This window comes from Hoplias malabaricus, chromosome 7, assembly GCF_029633855.1.
Source record: "Hoplias malabaricus isolate fHopMal1 chromosome 7, fHopMal1.hap1, whole genome shotgun sequence".
In the NCBI taxonomy this organism is placed as follows: domain Eukaryota; kingdom Metazoa; phylum Chordata; class Actinopteri; order Characiformes; family Erythrinidae; genus Hoplias; species Hoplias malabaricus.
Genome location: NC_089806.1, coordinates 32,250,489 through 32,263,151, shown reverse-complemented (window position 1 = coordinate 32,263,151; position 12,663 = coordinate 32,250,489). Strand labels below are relative to the sequence as shown.

Below are 12,663 nucleotides of genomic sequence, written 5' to 3'. Positions count from 1 at the left end.
TATATATATATATATATATATATATATATATATATATATATATATATATATTATGTTATTTTTTTTTTTTATTTGCAAATGCTGCACTTACAAAATAGCCATGATTAGCCAATTACAGAGGACTCTGAAATCTTTATACATAATATATATGTATATCTTTATATATAATCTGTAAACTCTTTATCACAAAAATTAGGCAGTACACATTTACTAAAAATTTAAGTATGATTAAGTATGATTTAAGTAAGATTTTATTCATTGTCTGTAATTGCTTATCCAGTTCAGGGTGAGAGTGAGTCCGGAGCCTACCTAGAATCACTGGGCCTCATTCATGAAACGTGAGCAGAACAAATTTGCGCGTAAATCGATCGTATTCATCAAAATGTTCCTAGGTACAAATGAAAGTTACACCTGCTTCTGATAACGCGTAAAGTGTGCGTAATATCTGAAAGACGCTGAAAGAACCTTTTGAATTTTAAGTATGTTTAATAAAAAAGCACAAATGACATAAATAAACAATAAATTAATTTAAATTATACGAAACTTCATAAAACATCCTCTTACTACTACAGCCTGTTATTCAGAGCAGCTTCAGTAGCTAAACCGCAGTTGTTTGCTGAATTATTTGTTATTCGGGTAGTCACACAGTTGCTTAATGTGGATCATTCCAATATAAGATTTTAGGCTCTGTAAGAGTTTCTTTCAGAGGCTCTTTAACCAGCAGCTCTGCACAGAGACCTTTGTCTTTGGTGATGATAGAGGTTTATGGTTTATTAGCTGAGTGATATCTCTCTGGTCAGTTCACTATTAAGATCCAACATTGCAACATTTTAAAACCCCCTACTTCTCCCATTTTAAAACCCCCTACTTAAACTCCTTGAGTTTAAGATGAATTGTTAACGTGAATTGTTATGCCCTCCATCATCCAAGCGTCAACCCAGGAATTCTAAACTATGTTATATTTGACACACTGTAACAAGCATTAGGGTGTGCACGCCAAAATAACAATTGCAGTGTTTGAGTTTTGTACATTTTCTTTTGTGCGTTTTCAAATGGGCCAAAACTCATAGGAGCTTGTGTCAAGCATAAAACCGTGCAGGTTCCCTCACCTTTAGCAGAATCATGCAGGACAAACTTAAAGAAAGGTGCAATAGTGTGTATTAGGTCCTTAAAATTATGATTATTTAAAATAATGTACAAACCGGATTCCAAAAAAGTTGGGACACTAAACAAATTGTGAATAAAAACTGAAAGCAATGATGTGGAGATGGCAAATGTCAATATTTTATTCGTAATAGAACATAGATGACAGATCAAAAGTTTAATCTGAGTAAATGTAACATTTTAAAGGAAAAATATGTTGACTCAAAATTTCACAGTGTCAACAAATCCCCAAAAAGTTGGTACAAGTAGCAATAAGTGGCTGGAAAAAGGAAATTGAGCATGTAATGAACAGCTGGAAGACCAATTAACACTAATTAGGTCAATTGACAACATGAGTGGGTATAAAAAGAACTTCTCATAGTGTCAGTGTCTCTCTGAAGCCAAGATGGTAAGAGGATCACCAATTCAATGCTTGTTGCACAGAAAGACAGTAAAGCAATAACAGAATGGTGTTACCCAGTGTAAAATAGCAAAGACTTTTAAGTTATCATCAACTGTGTATAACATCATCAAAAGATTCAGAGAATCTGGAACAATTGCTGTGAGTAAGGGTCAAGGCCGTAAAACTCTACTGGAAGCTCGTGATCTCCAGGCCCTTAAACGTCACTGCACCTCAAACAGGAATGCCACTGTCAAGGAAATAACAGAATGGGCTCAGGAATACTTCCAGAAAGAATTGTCAGTGAACACAATCCAGCGTGCCATCCGCCGTTGCCAGCTGAAACTCTACAGTGCAAAGAGGAAGCCATTTCTAAGTAAGCTCCACAAGCTCAGACGTTTGCACAGGGCCAGGGGTCTTTTAAAATGGAGTTTGGCAAAATGGAAGACTGTTCTGTGGTCAGATAAGTCACGATTTGAAGTTATTTATGGAACACTGGGACGCCATGTCATCCAGACCAGAGAAGACAAGGATAACCCAAGTTGTTATCAACGCTCCGTTCAGGAGCCTGCATCACTGATAGTATGGGGTTGTATGAGTGCTTGTGGCATGGGCAGCTTGCATGTCTGGAAAGGCACCATTAATGCAGAGAACTATGTTCAGGTTCTAGAACAACATATGCTCCCATCTAGACGTTATCTCTTTCAGGGAAGACCCTGCATTTTTCAACAAGATAATGCCAGGCCACATACTGCAGCAATCACAACATCATGGCTACATAGGAGAAGGATCCGGGTACTGAAATGGCCAGCCTTAGAGAACATTTGGCGCATCATAAAGAGCAAGGTGCGACAAAAGGCCCAAGACAATTGAAGAGTTAGAGGCCTGTATTAGACATGAATGAGAGAGCATTCCTATTTCTAAACTTGAGAAACTGGTCTCCTCTGTCCCCAGACGTCTGTGTTGTAAGAAGGGGGATGCCACAGTTGTAAAAAATGGCACTGTCCCAACTTTTTGGGGATTTGTTGATGCCATGAAATTTTGAAACAACATATTTTTCCCTTAAAATGATACATTCTCTCAGTTTAAACTTTTGATCTGTGATTTGTGTTCTAATCTGAATAAAATATTAGATGTTGGCACCTCCACATCATTGCATTCAGTTTTTATTCACAATTTGTTTAGTGTCCCAACTTTTTTGGAATCTGGTTTGTATCTTCTAAATAAGAGTGGTGCTAATATAAAAGTATGATATTATATACAAAATAGAATATACTTTATTAAAAGAATGTTTTGTGAGCGAGTGTGAAGAAAAATGTTCTTTCCAGATGATTTTCTTGATTGTAAAAGTTTGTGAAATAAACAGCACACTTCATTTAGCATAATGAAGTATATTAACATCAATTAAAACTGCACAGCTGCAAGGAAACATGTTAAAGATTTAATCAATACAGTGACAGAATATAACTAATATTTCTTTTTATTTGGGCACATAATCTCTTACTGCTCAGATAATAGCTTCTTAAATCTAATTTTCTCAGGTGCCTAAAAACATTTGCACAGTAACTCAACTTAATCCGTCTAATAATTTCCCGTAAGTGAGCGAAAATACATGTAGAACGAAACAAAAGTACAATAAAAAGTAAATAAAATTACACTGTCACCCCCAGCTTGCCCTAATGGTTTTTTCTTTACTGGAATTCTGTGAAACTGATTGTGACAGCATCAGTTGTAAAAAGCACTATATAAATCAATTTGATTTGATTTGACTTTTTGCTGCGGCTCCTCAGTTCACTTCCATATAAGGTGGTCATTTTCAATACATGGGCAGAGATTATGGTAATGGCTGGTTAACTGCAAAGAAATTTACACATCCTCCCAATTTGTGAACATTTGGTATTCACTAACATACACACATTCTTGTAAAAAAAAACATGGTGTTTAGGCAGCGTTCTTTAATCAGGCGGAAAGTTGTCGGGAATGTCCATTTCTTCGTACATTACACGCAGTTGCTTTTTAACGAGGTTTAATGAATGATGCCAAATGACTTGAACTGTGAGGACGAAAAAAAGACTGAATTTATTCAAAAGACTTGTTAATTTATTGAAGAATATGACCCAATATTGAATATCTGCAAGTCGCAAAAGTATATGAATGTTTGGAATTTGAAGATAATTTGAAGGTGAAACTACAGTCAGGTCTTTTAAATCAGCATGTTCAATGTAAAACATCATGATGAATGGACCATTAGAAAAGCTTAAAACAAAAAAATACATGGAATACAATCTTTTTACACTGTCTTCCATTGAAAGTTAAGAAGGCTTTCATTCCTTCTACTGTAAAGTAAAGCAAAATACCATCTTAACCAAGAAGTACAGGCTTGGAAACTAAAGCAACAGTGGCGGTAAAGTTAAGCGGGAAAATATTACGTGGGAATGTACACGGCTCTGTGTATCCGTCTAGACAGAGCAGATGATTTTATTCGTTTCCTGTAGCTCTCAAAAATTAATTAATTAATTCATTTATTATTTATTTATTTAAATATTAATTAAAAGAAAAAAAAAATTAAGTCTCTGTTGTCGTTTGGAGATGTTCCCAGTGGCTGGTTTATGCTGGAGTTCTGCATTTTGCCATGTTGACAAACCTCTCTGGCTATATCAGCCCTCTGCAATGTTCACATTTGGAGCTCACGTTTGGAGCTTGCCCTCTGTCACAATGGACACGTCTTCTGGATCTTGTTGCACCGTGGGATTATGGATCGCATCCATCTTCATGGTTTAGTCCTCCTTCGTCTGCCATGTTTACATGTCAATCTGTGCTGAGTTGGATGGCTGGCTGAAAACTGTGGTCTACCTGGAAAGTTCAAAGCCTGAGTCTACAAGCATGGCATCTTTCCCAGGGCTCTGTGGCCCCTCCTCATCTAACCTGTCCCAATTTTTACAGCTGAGATCTTAAAAAGGAAAATCAGCAACCACCCCCGGAGTTGTTCTGAGTTATCAAAGAGCCTCAGAAGCATCGCTCTCTATGGGCGCAACAACAAATTACAGCTGCTCTTTAAATCCTTGGAAGAGGAATTCAAGGTTACCATAGCTAGACAAGTGGTGCAGTACAGGGACTCTAGTGATCCAAAGGTGGCCAAAGCTGGAATCCAAGTGAGAAGGCGGAGGTGTAGGATGCTGTCAAAGAGGCAAGGATGTGTCACAGGAGCCTGGTGGGAGTGGTCACAAGAGGGCAAGCCGGGTTAGGATCATTTCCAACTCCCCAATTGAACATCAGAGGGAAGGAGTGGCAACACCTTGTTCAAGACAAGGTGAGAGCAGCTGTGGAGGAGACAAGAGCATGTAAGGTAGTGGGAATAAAGCAACAGGGTGCTTGGACAAGATTGGAGTATGGCAGTTTAGAGGAAAGTGACCTGGCCTGAGATCTTGAAAGCCGAGCCTCACCGCATTAAGTTTCTCATCCAAGCAGTGTTTGATGTGCTTCCAAGCCATCTAACCTGCACACCTGGGGTCTAGCAGAAACACCAGCATGTCCACTGTGTTCCAAGAGAGGTGCCCTAGAGCACATCCCTTAGCTGCTGTACAATGGCACTTGGAGAAGGGCCATACCGGTGGAGGCTTGTCCAAGTCCTTAAGTCCTGGTGTTGCCTTATTCCCACTACCTTACATGCTCTTGTCTCCTCCACAGCTGCTCTCACCTCGTCTTGAACAAGGTGTTGCCACTCCTTCCCTCTGGTGTTCAATTGGGGAGTTGGAAGTGATCCTAACCCAGCTTGCCCTCTTGTGACCACTCCCACCAGGCTCCTGTGACACATCCTTGCCTCAGTCTCTTTGACAGGATCCTACATCTCCGCCTTCTCACTTGGATTCCAGCTTTGGAATCACTGAAGCTAAGAGCACTGGACTTGTGAGGGCAAAGCGGTTGTGTCCCTCCAAAAAAACTATTGCCTTTGTCAGAGAAGTGGAGCAGGCTGTCCCTGTTAAAAAAGCACAGACAGGCAGCCTGACCTCTGCTAGAGACTGGCAGCTTTTGGTGGACCTTGAACAGCAGCTGAAGTTCCCCAGCCACATTGCTGTCATCACCCTTCGACCAGACATTGTCCTCATGTCTGACTCCACTAAACAAGTATGCGGAACTGGTCAGAAACTGTCAGCAGGCCGGATTGAGAGTGAGGTGCCTCCCAGTGGAGGTTGGATGCAGAGGTTTCGTGACCTGTTCTTTGGCCAGAGTCTTAAACAGTTTAGGCATTGAGGGAGAGCAAAAGATAAGAGCCATCTGCAATACCATCGAAGCAGCAGAGAGGGCCTCAAGGTGGCTGTTGCTCAAGAGAGGAAAACCACGGAGTTGCAGTAGATAGTTAACTAGTTGGGGTCTGATCAATCCTGGCTGGGTCACCTAGATGCGGGTGTATGATGTTGAAAGACTTGGAACACCCAGTGATTCCAGGAATATCACTGATAATGTGTCCACACCCATCAACAGGTGTATTTTCATAGCATAAAATTGGAAACATTCCTGGAATTGTTGGTGTGGTGGATGGTACGCTTATCCCCACACACACACTCAGCCTCTTCTACACCTGTCATAATGGCTTCTCTGCACTGAATGTTCAAGTCATATGCAACCACCAAGGCATCGTTATGGTCATTGTGGCCAAGTGGCCACGATGTACTCATGACTGCTTCATTTGGGCCAATTCTGGAGTGGAAAAAAATGTGTGCATTTGCTGGTGGACCTGTCCTTGATGACAGTGGTTATCCACTCAGAAGCTATTTACTAATTCCTGTCCTGAATCCCCAGACAGAGGCTGTGGAGAGATATAAAATGGCACACCGCAGAACACCCAGTGTTGTGGAGAGGGCTTTGGGCATTTTGAAAATATGTTTTCAGTGCCTTCACAAGTCATCAGAGGGGCTACGGTGTTCACCAGAACACAGCTGTGCCCTAATTGTTGTATGTGCTATGCTTCACAACATTGAAGTGCAGGCTGGCATACACCTTCCTGATGAGGAGACTGAGGAAGATGAAGAGGATGATGAGGAGAGAATGGAATGACACATTCCTGCTATATTGTCAGGAATGAGGAGAGAAGGACTTTGCCATGCTGACTGGGAAGCACAAATCCAAATCATTAGGGATTTGTTTACTCAACTTATCAAAAATAAAATGTATTAGGGATATGGAGCCTCTGGGTTTTTTTTTCTATCTTTTCAAAAATGTTTAAGTAGACTCCAAGGCATTTATTTGGTGCAAATCATACATACATATATACATACATCTTATTTTCCGCTTTTCCATTTCAGGGTCGCGGTTGGGTGCAAATCATGTTTTTTCAAAATATTTTATTGAGACACCACTTGACAGACAAGGAATTAAATGCAACATTCATTTGATGAAAAAAAAAAACTTGTCCTTGCATTTTTTGCATTTGCTGCACACTGAGAAGAACTGGGGTCTGGAAGAAAAATCTTGCCATTATTGAAACTGCCAAAAACATTAATTGTGTGCCTATTTATAGTCTTGAAATGCAATAGAGAGCAATTCAAATTTCATTTATTTTTTTTACTTAAAAATAATGTAAGTACTTATATGTTTTTTTTTTTTACAGTAATTATTTACATAATGATACATTTGTGGCATAATAATTAATAAATGTATGTAAATCTGTGGTTCAGTTTTTGATTGGCTGTGCCTATTCAGCACAGCAGTGGGGGCAGAGTCAACAAAGAGCTACTTAAAAGTCCTGTGTATGTTTGGAAATTAAGAAGGCATTCTTAAAGTTGTTCATAAATCACTAAGATCCATTGTTATTGGAAAATGTACCCATGCTCTGCTTCTCTGCAGTTGATGGCCATATTTTATTGGAGTGATTAATCTCTAAACACGGAGTTACAGTCAAGGTACTTTATTGGCCACTGTGCTTGCACACAGAAGAATTTGTTCTCTGCATTTTAACCCAAGCCATGCAATGAAACACAAACTAGGAGGCCGTATAGCGGTGGGCAGCCCTAGCCATGGCGCCCAAGGAGCATTTGGGGGTTAGGTGCTCAAGGGCATTTCAGTCATGACGTGCTGACTCTGGGGATCTAACCAGCAACCTTCAAGTTACAAGCCCAGTTCACTAACCACCAGGCCATAGCTGCCCCTCCATGTAAATCTGAGTGTTGGCTATGGTACTCAAAGAGATGCCTGCACACTGTCTGCAAGTGTTTTGTAGTCTCAGGTGTTGTTTGAAACAGTGTGAAAATGGCATCTCACAACAACGAAGAGTAATGCTAGTACTGTAGCAGCAGGGGTGAAAATGAGTTTTTGGAAAAGAGCTTTGTTAGCTCTACTTTTACTGACACTTTCATTTGTATTGTATTTTTTAATCAGCAAGAAAGCGTTGTATATCTCTAGTTTTGAAACCTCAGCATTCTGTGCTTCCTCTGTGCTGGCTCAGAACTAGCAGAGACAGTGGCATGTCAGAGTTCCCACAGACAGAGCAGCAGCACTGTTCTTTGGGGACATGTCCAAATTTATGGACACAAACCCAGTGTGACCCGATATACGTCCCTCCTTTAACACCACTGCGGATAGAGGTTGATGCCATTATAGTAACTTAAACGCCACAACTCAAACAGTCATAAGATTTATCATGATCAACATTTGACTGGTTGACCACCGCCACTGCCCTATCATTTGATTAGCAGCACCACATGGAGTCATGATGCAGTGACTTTGGTAAGTCAAATTGTAGGGGATGTCCATTTAGAACACCTGCATGTATCAATAAAAATATTGATATTTGGTGCCAGTGTATCAATAATGTATTGCAAATTCTCCTCCAAGTGTGTTAAGCTGTGACTTTGTGTTAGCAGCGCTTTGGAATTAAATATGTGGTGGCTACCTTCACATCAAGGAAGGAATATGTGCTTGTCTTACCCATCCAGCTTGGTAGCATGACATTCTAACAACAAAAATCTAAAATGTGTTACAATGGTATAATTGGTTTCTCTTGAACAGAGTTTATAATGGAGATGGGCACAGCAGGCACAGAAACGGAATGTGATAGGCCCTCTATTGGAAGATTGGAACATTAACCACTCAGGAGTTAACCCGAAGCTAAAGTTTTCTTAAAGCCCCCTGGGAACCCATTTTGAAATTTTGTGATATTTTGTATAATTCTAAACTTGGCAAAGTTTAAATAAAAAAACACAAAACAGAAATCTCTCCTCAAAAATGACCAGTAATGCTCGATGTAGAATGGGCAGCCCTAAAAGTGGGTAATGCTTGTGTAACGGGTGTGCTTCTGGACTTTAAAGTTGTCAAGACCGTTCATCCGCACTCCTGTTAACCAATAAATACTCTGCGTTGTGTTCTGTGAGATCTGTAATGCACAAAGGAAGGACTCGGACCACGGCCACTGCTGGTTTGGGTTCTTTAATACTGTATAAATAGACAAATAAACTGAGTGAACATGTAGGCCTGTAGTGAACATACACACTGCTCTCTCTCTCTTAGCAGAAATGCACATGGCGGGCATGCAGCCACAGAGTACATATCTCAGTTAAAACTCGACAAAGAACACATTTTACAAGGTTCACTTTCAAACTGCTACATATTTAAACGTTCACAACCCTGCTTCAACAGTTTAATACTGCCCATTTTATGTCATTTTACACAAAGAAATGTGTTTTAAGCACAACCATCAAAACTACATACCTCCTCTCAATTAGACATTCACAGACTGAGGTTGCTACAGAGATGGCGCCAAGTAAAGCTACGTCTCTTAAAGAGACAGTGCACAATTAAACAACTCCTTAAAATAAAAGGCTCCCCAGTACAAATATAAAACCAGTTATTTATATAAAAATCAGGATTTGGTGGAATTTTTAACAATAACATAAGTAATTTTTTTTTAACTTATTACATTCACCCCTCCTAAAATTCGCCAACATCCTGATTGGATGCTATAAGGAGTTAAAAGTGCCACATGCTGACATAATCTGGAACAAGTGAAAAGTAGTACCTAGTCTACAATCAGCTTAAAAGTTACCTCAGGTGCAAGGATCAGGAAAGACAGAGGTTGATCAAGTCTCTAAATTTCCCTAGACTAATGTGATGCCGTATACGCCACACAATACTTGTTCTTCATGAACTTATCAAATAGGCATTTTCAAAATGTACACAAAGTAAGTTTCAAATCTCAAAACAGGAGATATTTAAGAGCATTTCCCAAAGGAAACATGTGAACCCTTCATAAATAGTCTCTGAACCATTGACTCTATCAGTCTATTCACTGATTTTACTAATCTCCCTGCACGGGTTCTAGTGTGACTGTCTACCACAGAAGCATTTGGTATGTACGAATCAGTAACTGACAATGTGTCTTCATGAGATGTATGTGCTGTTTCTGTCTGTGTCAAGACTGTGCTGGGTTCAGTGCTTTCAGTGCAAAGTGCAGGATCTGCTAGGGGAATATCATCAGGAATGGTAGTGTCAAACTCAATTGATTCCTTAGTGTAAGAAAGCTGTGACTCATTTCCATCACCGGTTTTTGATAGACTCTCTACATCATCCTGAGTTAGTACATCAAACATCAAAGCTGTTCGCCCATCATCCTCATGATCCTCTTGATCAGACTCTTCAGTCAATGACTGGTCAGCCTGCTCTGAAACACCCCAGGAACGGGTAAGAAATTGACCTCCATCAGCAGGTTCCGGTGAACGACTCTTGTACGCCCAGCTGCGTCTTTAATTTTGTAGACGTGAATGCTAGGGTCTGCACTGATGACAGTGTACAGTTTGTCCTCCCACTTGTCCTCCCACTTGTCCCACTCATTTTTCAAAAAATGGCGCCGACGACAGTGGCAGCATCTCGAGGTAGCTCCGTCTCCGCTTGTTTTTTCTAAGTCTTTGTTTACTTTTTTATCTTGAAACTTTTTGGTTACACACCTTGAGGAGTGTTTTGTTTTATTATATCCTATGGATATGGACCGATCACAACGACCCAGCGACAGCAAACTTGTGTACACAAGGAATCAGCTGATTGCACTACGGAAGAACGCTGGCAGAGTTAACGTAAACATCCCGGAGGAGCTATGGCGCTTTAGAGGGTGCCGTGCGGGGATTAAAGTGAAGACGAGGCGGCGGGAGAAGAAGTGGAGATACAAGCCCGCAGTTCCTTCGATGGTTATGGGAAACGTGAACTCTCTGGCTAACAAGTCTGACGAACTGGCTGCCTTGGTAAGAAACCAAAAGTTATACAGAGAGTGTAGCCTGCTATGCTTTACGGAGACATGGCTAACTAGCCAAATCCCCACTGTTAACGTTGAGCTGCCCGGCTTCAGTGTGGCTCGCTTGGACAGAGACTGTAAACTTTCTGGCAAAAAGAAGGGAGGTGGACTGGTGATGTACATTAACAACAGATGGTGCAATCCCAGACACGTTACAGTGAAGGAGACTGTATGCTGTGAGGATGTGGAGTTACTGGCGGTCAGTCTCAGACCGTACTACATGCCGAGAGAATTCTCGCACGCCATTATGGTGTGTGTTTATGTTCCGCCGCGTGCTCTTCCGGACAGAGCGTGTGACGTCATCCACTCAATAATCGCTAGGCTGCAAACTCAACACACTGATGCATTTTTTGCAATCTCGGGCGACTTCAATCACATAACACTGGACTCCACTCTCACGAATTTCTACCAGTTTGTTAACTGCCCTACTCGAAAAAACAGAACAATAGACCTCATGTACGCAAATTTGAGGGATGCATACAGTGCCACGCCACTCCCCCCGCTGGGGAAGTCAGACCACAACCTCATTCATCTACAGCCAATGTACAAGCCCAAAGTACAGAGGCTACCAGCCACCACACGCACCTTCAGGAAATGGACACCTGAAGCAGGTGAGGTTCTGAGAGACTGCTTCGGATCCACAGACTGGAGTGTGCTGCAGAGTGGGGAGGACTTAGAGGAGGTCACACACTGCACTACGGACTACCTGAACTTCTGTATGGACATTGTTGTTCCCACGAGAACTGTACGCTGCTTTCCCAACAACAAGCCTTGGATTACCAGCAATGTCAAGGCCCTTCTCAATAGGAAGAAAAAGGCGTTTAGAGAGGGAGACATGGCAGAGCTGAGGCGCGTACAAGGGGAACTCAAAGTTAAGCTGAAAGAGGCTAAGGAGGACTACAGAAAGAAGGTGGAACAGAAGCTGCAGGAGAACAACATGAGGGAGGTTTGGGATGGTATGAAGACCATCACTGGCCTCAAAAAGAGCAGCAGTTCTGTGGAGGGGGATCTGGACATGGCGAATCAGCTGAACCAGTTCTACTGCAGGTTTGACCGCCCTGATCCGGATCCAGCTCCGATGGCAGTGGTATGCCAGCCACCCCTTACTGACTCGGACACTGCTCTTGTGTGCTTGCCCGACCAACCAACACCTCCTTCACACTCTAGGCGACCCCCATCACATGCTATCACACCTCTCCCCCACACGGTGTCAACGGCTGCAGTCAACAGCCATCAGTCTCCAGCCATCCAACTACCCCCCGAGGCAATCACCTCCCCTGCCCCCATCCCCCTTCCCCCCATCGTCACGGCTGATCAGGTCAGAGGACAGCTGAGGAGACTACAACCTGGTAAGGCTGCCGGGCCAGACAGACTGTGTCCAAGGCTGCTCAAGGCCTGTGCTGCTGAACTGGGTGAGCCACTGAAGCACATCTTCAACCTGAGTCTCCGTCTTGGTCGAGTTCCAACACTGTGGAAGACATCATGTCTCACCCCTGTCCCTAAGAAGCCACACCCGAGTGAATTTAACGACTACAGGCCTGTGGCTCTAACATCACATGTGATGAAGACAATGGAGAGACTGGTCTTATGCATACTGAGACCCCAGGTACGCCATGCACTGGACCCACTACAGTTTGCATACCAGGAGAAAGTGGGCGTGGAGGATGCCATCACTTATCTCCTACACAGGACACATTCACACCTGGACAAGGGGAACAGTGCTGTGAGAATCATGTTCTTTGACTTCTCAAGCGCTTTCAACACCATCCAACCTCTCAGACTGGGAGACAAGCTCCAACAGATGGGTGTGGACGCTCACCTGGTAACCTGGATTACAGATTAT

At 42.1% G+C, this 12,663-nt stretch overlaps 1 pseudogene; it reads left to right on the top strand.

The window, feature by feature from the left end:
• Window positions 1–3,366: 3,366 nt before the first annotated feature.
• LOC136702722 (uncharacterized) lies at window positions 3,367–6,598 on the top strand (annotated as a pseudogene).
• The last annotated feature ends 6,065 nt before the right edge of the window (window positions 6,599–12,663 follow it).